At 34.5% G+C, this 9,250-nt stretch overlaps 1 pseudogene; it reads right to left on the reverse strand.

The window, feature by feature from the left end:
• Nucleotides 1-5,243: 5,243 nt before the first annotated feature.
• On the reverse strand, nucleotides 5,244-6,974 carry LOC143638432 (52 kDa repressor of the inhibitor of the protein kinase pseudogene; annotated as a pseudogene).
• Between the last annotated feature and the right edge of the window lie 2,276 nt (nucleotides 6,975-9,250).

Raw genomic sequence — 9,250 nt, forward strand, 5'->3', positions numbered from 1 at the left:
ATGAATTCAAACTTAAAATGTAAGTGTGTGCAAGTGGCACACACACACAGAGGCTCAGGGGGCTGAGGCAGGAGGATCACAAGTTCAAAGCCAGTCTCAGCAAAAGTGAGGCACTAAGCAATTCAGTGAAACTCTGTCTCTAAATAGAATACAAAATAGAGCTGGGGATGTGGCTCAGTGGTTGAGTGCCCCTGAGTTCAATCCCTGATTACCCCCCAACAAGAAAAGTCATAAATAGTAAGTAAGGTTGGAGCCAAGCATGGTGGAGCACACTGGGAGTCTAAGGAAGGAGGATTGCAAATTTAAGGCCACCCTGGGCAATTTAGCAACATCCTATCTCAAAATAAAGACTAAGCAAAAAGGCTGGGAATATAGCTCAGTGGTAGAATGCCCCTGGGTCTAATCATCCTGTCTTCAGTACTGCAAAAAAAAAAAAAAAAGTGAGGAAGGTTGGAAGGTCAATAAAATATCTAATTATTTAATTTTACCCTAGATATGGATCTAAAGGGGATAAAACATCTTCTCTGAAGTTGTCCATCCAGGTTGTAGAACTGTAAAGAGTTTGGGGGGTGGGGTGGGCTGTGGTTGTAGCTCAGTGGTAGAGCTCTTTCCTAGCCTGTGTGAGACACTGGGTTTGATCCTCAACACCAAATAAATAAATAAATAAAAGGTATTGTGTCCATCTACAACTAAAAATTTTTAAAAAAGAATTTGTGGAGATTAGGATGGGTTTTCACCCTGTGATAGTACAGCTATGAGATTAATAAATCAAAGTCAATTTAGAGAAGGGGATAAGTGCATGAAGTCTCAGGCCCCCACTATGGTCAAAGAAATTTTGGCTACCATTTTTGGTTAAAATTTTCAGAATACTTTTTTTAAATGAAATATCAAAAAGTATCCCAAGAATTATGCCATGTTTTAAATATCACATTAAACAAGAATACATTTTTAGTAACCACACACAATATAATTGACAAGATAATAATAATAATCTTAGTTATAAATGTAAAATTTCATAATGTACTATGGAGGTGTGGTCCAATTATGATTCTATATTTGAATTTGTATGATAAAATATTCTTTTAATGTTGTGACTTGGCAATAAGGGCAGAAGTTTAAACTGGATATCCTTGGGGGATATGAGACTTTGACCAAGTGATTTTCAGGTTCCTCTGTGATAAACCATGAAAAAAACCACTTATAATCCTTTCTGAGAATGTAATATTGTTAACATAGATAGTCAGTAGCTAATTATCACGGTTTCTCAAGCAAGAGGGATAAGTTCTCTAGGTATTCTACATAGACATACAGATTTTAATAATTATAATTTTAATAATTTTAATAATGATTTTAATAATTGAGAGACTCTAAACCCAAGGCAACTGAGAATGAACTGTTGCTAAAATGCCAGTCTCATTTTTCACCTCATACTAAGAATAATCTCCTCCCAAAAAAGATCCTTAACTAAAATGAGGCTGGAGTCCAGGGATATTCAGATGGGGACCAGTGCTAGAGAAGCCCATTGATCTTCAGTCTGTGCCCAGCACCCGCTCCAGTCCTCTCCCTACTTGTCCTCGTCGTCTTCCACCTAATTTAAAACTGGTCAAATGTTGAGAATGACTCAGTACTGGGGGGCAGTAGAAATGAAGCACATATACAAATTGGTATGTACTTGACTATAAAACAGGGATAATAACTCTTAGGGTGGATTCATTAATTAAATAAGGCAAATATCATGCTTAGCATCATGTTCCATTAATGTTAGCCCATTATCATCATTATTATTGTTCTCCAATTGTGTCATTCAGAGCCAACTTTGTCTTCACTCCTTTACCACCAGGAATTCAAGAAAAAATAGGAATCTCAGGGTACTGAGGACGGAGATATATATGTATATAAAATCTCCAATACAGTAATCATAATTATTAGCTGTTACAATGAAATTGATTTTTTAAATTAATGGTAAAATGTATTCTTTTCTCTGAAGATTTCAACAAAAAGTAATTCTGGGATCTGTCAACTGTTGGTTTCTAATATCTGTAGAATATTAACAGACTAGCAGGATGTATATTTTCATTCTCTAAAGAGCAAGAACTGGACCATTAATTCTCCAGCTGTGGTCCTTGGAATAGTAGTATCACCATTATAAGAGAATTTGTTAGAAATGAAAATTATTGGCCCAACCTATAGCCTACCAGATCAGAAACTCTGGGAGTAGATACCTACAATCTGTGTTTTTAACAAGACTTCCAGGTGACTCTGATACATGCTAAAGTGTGAGATCCATGACATACTACAGTTTTAAGTGCTGTCACAGAATCTGAATTCTGTGTGAGTCACTTCTTTTTCAAAGAAGACAAATTATTCACATAAGTTTTTTTATCTTATCTAAATTGTTCATGTTTCTCTGACAAATATGTATTACAGAATACTTTTATTCATCTATTCTGTGCTTTGTAACATTTAAAATAATGATCCAAATAAAGAACCTGACATTTTTGGCTTCCATATTTAATACAATAATTGTATGTATTTTTGGCAAACAAATGTAAGTTAAATTATACTTTCTTACTTTCACATAATAAAACATGTTGATTATTTTATGCACAAAACCCCTGGTCTTTCTGTCATACTAAAATGGGAATAAGAGATACTGGTGGGAATTGTCAGGACTGTTCTAAAGCAAGCTCTAAATGTTAAAATAATTCTATAGAAAGTGGCCTTTTTAAAATTTCTCAGTAAAAATTCTAAAAGAGAGGAGGGGTTGGAAAAATGTATTTCAAATCCTGAAAGAAAATAACTGTAGGTGTATGTGGTGGCATACACCTATAATCCCAGTGACTTAGGAGGCTGAAGCAGGAAAATCATAAGTTCAAGACCAGCATTAGCAATTTAGCAAGGCCCTAAGAAATGTAGCAGGACCATATCTCAAAGTGAAAAATAAAAAGTACTGGTAATATAGCTCAGTGATGAAGCACCCCTGGGTTCAGTTCCCAGTACCTAAATAAATAAATATTTATTTTGTGGATATTGCTATATCCACAAAAGATATCCTTCAGAATTAGAGAAGAAATAAGAACTTTCCACAATAATCATAAACTAAAGGACTACATGACCACTAAACAATTGCAGAAAGCAGTTAAAGGAAACCTACACACAGATGAGAAATATAAAAACAACCAAATGATCTCTGGAAGGAATAAATCTCATTAGAAGATTCAACAGATATATGAGATTAGGACCAAATCAAACATTAGAAGTAAAACAAAATTCCAGGAAATAATACATACTTCTCTATAATACCACTGACTATAAATGTTCTCCACTCTCCAATTAAAAGGAATTGACTGGTAGACTGGATTTAAAAATAGACCCAAGTACATATTACAAAAAAACATACTTCATTGGAAAAGACACCCTCAAAGTAAAATGGTACTAGAATGGAATATAATAAATGGTATTCCTTGTAAATGGAATCCTAAAGCAAACAGGAGTAGCTACTTTCATATTCAACAATTCAAACTTCAAGCCAAAATCAGTAAGAAGATACAAAGAAAGTCACTAAACAATGGAAAACGGAACAATACTACAAGAAGATACCACAATTGTAAATATTTATGCCCCAAATCTTGGTGCTGCCCGTTTCAAATTAATAGTGGGTGATTTCAATATACCACTCAAACCAACTAATTGGTCAACCAAACAAAATCAACTAAGAAAGTACAGAGTTAAAATATACTACAAGTAAAAGGAACTTCAACAGACATCTAGAGAACATTTTAATCAACAAATGAATACATTTTCTTTTCAGCTCCTCATGGACTTTTCTGTGAAGTATTTTAGACCACAAGGCAAGTCTTAGCAAATACAAAAAGTTTAAATAATTCCTTGAACCTTAATCAGGCCATATTGGAATAAAATTATAAATCAATAGCAAGAAAACTACAGAAATTATACAAACACATTGATATTAAATAATACTATTTTGAAAGATGATTGGGTCATCAAATAATTGGTGAGATATTTTAAAATTTCTTAGTATGAAATAAGAATAGAAATACATCATACAAGAACCTATGGAGGGGGGCTGTATTTGTGGCTCAACAATAGGGCACTTGCCTAATACATGCAGGATACGGGGCTCAATCCTCAGCACCACATTTTAAAAAATGAAATAAAGATATTGTGTCCAACTACAACTAAAACAAGTGGTGCAGCACTTGCCTAGCATATGAAAGGCACTGGGTTTGATCCTCAGCACCACATAAAAAATAAATAAATAAAATAAAGATATTGTGTCCATCTACAACTAAAAAAAATATGTTTATAAAAGAACCTATGAAATATACAGAAGGCAGTTCTTTTCAAAAATTCACATTTTATTTAAATTAGAATAAATTATACAAAAATAAAAGCAGTATTTTCGGTATTATTTCTAGATAAACTGCAAAATATTTATTTTGTAGGTTTTCCAGGTCTTGCTTATAAATTAAGACAAGACAGTACATATAATCATGGTAAGAATAGAACAGACAAGTTCAAATCGGTGGCCTCTGATTCTGTCTTGACCATGAAGCAGAATGTTCAACATTTACCTGCTAAAATGAAGGCATAGGCTTATGAAGTAGGCTCAACAAAGGAAATGTACCAGCAAAAACCAGATGTGGAACAACAATGGCAGACTCTTCCACTCAAACTTTAACTGTAACTTGTTCTTTAAATTGATTTGATAAAGACAAAATCTATACTGAAATCTGTTTGGTGAGATCACAACTCTGTGATTAACTCCCTTAACTGTCCATTACAGATTTTTAAATCACTTAAAACTGCTAAGAGTCAAAGATCAACAGTAGGCTTCATTGCAACATTTCAAACGATGCTTTCTTTTTTTTATACCTCCTCAAAATGTACTTCCTCAAAATTGATAACAATACCTGACAACTGGATCCACAGTAATAATACATTTTATAGCTAAATGACTTAACTAAAACAATTCCAGAGTGCTGCTGGCAGAGGTCATGCAGAGGTGAAATGTGGTACTTCCAATGCTATTTTCTGAAAAGACAAGCTTTCAAAGCATGAGAGCTCAAACATTTGTCACGTATATAGGCAGATTATGAATGGCTAATGTATTCTTCAGAGGCCTGTAGGCAAAGATATTTAGTGATTAGGTGACCTACATAATACCTTATAGCTTTTCTTCCAAATATCAAATATAGGAGAAAGCCCCTTTTAAAAGTCTTTTAGGTATTTTCAATAGTTTCTGAATTATTGGTAGAAAGATCTGACATAGCTGTATATAGTTTGATATGTGTGTCTACCATTAAATCCAGATCATGTTTTATATCAAAATTTATTTAAGCAAAGCCAAGTTACTTGACCTATGGTCTGTCAAAGTGTTCCTGAATTATGGTTTGAGATGCTTTCGACCATTTTCAGAGCATTCATTCTCAACCTTTATGAATATCCAGGATCTTCAGCAGGGAATATACATTAGAAAAAAAACTTGATATCAGGCAGATGAAGGGCTTCATAAATGGTGGATGGAACCCCTCTGTATCTTTCCTTATTTGTTTCCATTTGATTCTCTAAAAGTGAAGCTCGACTGAAAGTACATCCAGATAAGGCAAGTCACTTCTGTATATACCAGCATGTTGCTCCTCTGATGTATTGAATTTGAGCTGTCCCATGACTGAGGGTACCAGAGATAAACAGAGCTTTGAGGTACTCTTCTGAAAATATATCTTTAACTTCCAGAATGATGTGCTCCATTGTTGGAACACTTAGGGTTTCTTTATAGTAAATTTCAGAGGTTAATTGAGATTCCAGGTTTCCCTGCTGAGCCCTGTGAAATTTCCCAGGGAGTATTATCTGAATATCAAGTTTGGTTGCCAAATTTTTTGCTTCCTCAAACCAAAACTCATGATAGACTTCAATATTTTCCATTACTTCATTGAGTGAATGCAGCACTGTGGTCAAGCTACTGGTGGCAAAGAAGACATCAGAAGTTTGCCCTGGAGGTTTTTCCCAAATGTTCTTGTAAAATATAAGATATTTTTAAGAACAACAATAGTAGCAATGTAATCAAAATCTGTTACTGCACTACAAAGTACAAATGCACAGTTTTTCCATGTAATATTTGTGTCAATATTTATAACATCTAAACATAAAACAAATGCTTGCAGGAAATCCACCAAAATTTAAAAATCATCATGCCTGCCAGTCCACTGAAAATGGCAATTTTCCTTCAGTTCTTTACCCCTTTCTTCACTGTTCTGAAAAAGAACAGAAATTACATTGTCAAGTTCTAATAGCAGTTGTGATGATGATGGAAAAAAGAACAAACTCCCTCAATTGTTCCTAATGCAACAGACACCCCCATCACAGGCAGTAATTTTGCCAACATGTTTAAGATGCAGGAAGAACAGAGTGTGTAAATAGCTTGGGGATATTTCTCTAAAAGTCTAGAAGCAACAACTTTCATTTCAGAAGAGAACCCCTAGACACAATGTAAGCCTGGCCATGACAATAATCCATATTTAGTCTCCACTTCTCAGTTATTGTAGTGTAGAATTTCACAGCCAAAATTTCTGCATCAGCTTCAGAAGGCAGGAAACCCATGAATTCCTCTCTTAGGTTATGAGATTCATGTAGAAACCTCACCAACTTGGGAAGGTGTTCTTCCCCTGTTTTGTCCACCACATCGTCAGTGATAATGGAAAAGAAGCATTAGTCTTTCAATTTCCTGAGGGTTTCTTCACGAATAAGCTCTCACAGATCTCTAGAATCTGTTTCTTCTGTGTTTTTGAACAGAACAATGTGTTAACTGCTGTGATCTCAAAGCGTTTTCTTAGGACCTCTTCACCAGAATTTATCCAGTACCCCAACAGAGCCTGAAAGTTATCAGGAGTGAAGATACCTTCTGGGACTTCATCAGCCTCATGCCCATCCAGAGGTATGTTTTGTTTTCCCATAAGAATCAAAATTTCAAATAAAGACTTTAAGTATTCTTTGTTTTCCTTCAAGGGATAAAGGTAAAATATCTTCATTCTGCTCATCCCCCACCCCTTCTTCTGTACCAGGGTTCTGAGCATTGCTGTTGTTTGTTTCTTTGTTTTTGTTCCTGTTTGGAAGTTCGTAAATTTGTGTGTGTGTGTGTGTGTGTGTGTGTGTGTGTGTGTGTGTGTGTTTTCTATGTATTCTATGAGAATTGTTCAAATGACTGGTAAGATCAAATACTATTGGTATTGCATTAACTTGAAAAACTATCCTATAAGGACTCTATCAATTACTTCGCAAGTATGTGCTTCAGTTAATTTTGAGAAATAAAATAATCCAATCATTCTTTAGTTTTGTGATGCCTCTGCAAAATGTATAGGTCTTCAGATCATAGTGGTCTCGAAGTATTTGGCACAAATCAATAATGTTTATTTAGTTGATGAGGTGTTTAATCTTCCAAGTCAGCTCTCCTACAATTCTCCACCCACTTCTGGCATCTGGCAGGATCCTGCCAGAACCTGAAGAAGGCCAGGTGGGACTGCATACTCTTTTGCATGCAGTTGAGGGCAGCACAGAAGTTCAATATGTCACCTGCTTGCTGGCTGGTGCCTAGCCTCCCCTCCCCACCTCCTCAGGGCAGCCAGGCCAGCTGGCCTGCTCCTGAGGGCCTGCACGGGACTGAAGGCAGTTCTAAGAGAAAAATTTGTAGCTATAAGTGCCTACCTAGCAAGCATAAGAAAGGTCTCAACTAAATAGCCTAGTGATTCATCTTAGGGTCTTAGAAAAACCAATCCCCAATTCAATATAATGAAATTCATAATAAATATCACAGCTGAAATCAATGAAAAATAATTTTAAAAGTACACAGGATCAGTGAAATAGAGTTGGTTCTTTCAAAAGATAAGATTCAGAAACTCTTAGCCAAACTAACTAAAAGAAAGAGAGAAGACCCAAATTAATAAAAATGGCATTGAACAATAGAAAACACTGAAATCCAGAGGATCATTAAGGATTATTTTGAAAATTTATATTCCCATAAATTGGAAAACCTAAAAGAAATAGAAAAATTTGTGGGCACTTGAAATATACCAAAATTTTAAAAATGGATATAGGAAACCTAAGCAATGAGATAGAAACAGTAAGAAAAAGCCTCCCCAAAAATGAAAAGCCAGGAACAGATGGATTCACAGCTGAATTTTACCATATCTTTAAAGAATAAGTAATACCAATGCTCCTCAAATTATTCCATGAAATGAAAAGGTAGATAATGCTTCCAAATTCATTCTATGAAGCCAGTATCACTCTGCTACCATAAATAAATAAATAAATAAATACACATCAAGAAACAATATACCAACAATCTTGTTGAACACTGATGCAAAAATTCTAAGCAAAATTCTTGCAAATCAAATTTAGTAACACATCAAAAAGATCATATATCATGATCTAGTTGATTACATTCTAGCGATTCAAGGATGGTTCAACATCCAAAAATCAATAAATTTAATAGACCACATACATAGAATCAAGGACAAAAATGACATGATCATTACAATAGATGTAAAATCTTTTGCCAAAAGTAAACAACCTTTCATGATAAAAACCCTGAAGAAACTAGGGGTAGAAGAAACTTATCTCAACATAACAAAGATTATATATGACAAACGCAAAGCCAACATCATATAGAATAGGGAAAAATGAAACCATTTCCTCTGAAATCAGGAACCAAACAAGCATGAGGACTCTCACTGCTCCTATTTAATGTAGTACTTGAAATTTTGGTCAGAGCAATTAGGCAGGAGTAGGAAATTATAGGGTTGTATAACAAAAGAAGAAGTCAAATTGCCCCATTTACTGATGATATAATCTATAACACAGAATATCTTAAATACTCTAACAGAAGACTTCTGGATCTGATAAATAAATTTAGCAAAGTAGCATGATATACAATCAACATACAAGTATCAATAGGTTTTTATACACAAATAATTAACCCACTAAGAAAGAAAACAAGGAAAAAATTCCATTCACAGTACCTTAAAAACACCTAGAATAAATTTCATCAAGGAAGAAGAAGACCCCTACAAGGAAAATTACAGAACACTGAAAAAGAAATGAAAGAAGATGCTATAAACTGGAAAGACATCCCATGTTAATGAATAGGCAGAATTATTATGGTTAAAATGGCTACATTATCAAATGTGATCTAAAGTTTCAATGCAATTCCAATTCCAATTCATAGACCTAGAAA

Source organism: Callospermophilus lateralis, chromosome X, assembly GCF_048772815.1.
Source record: "Callospermophilus lateralis isolate mCalLat2 chromosome X, mCalLat2.hap1, whole genome shotgun sequence".
In the NCBI taxonomy this organism is placed as follows: domain Eukaryota; kingdom Metazoa; phylum Chordata; class Mammalia; order Rodentia; family Sciuridae; genus Callospermophilus; species Callospermophilus lateralis.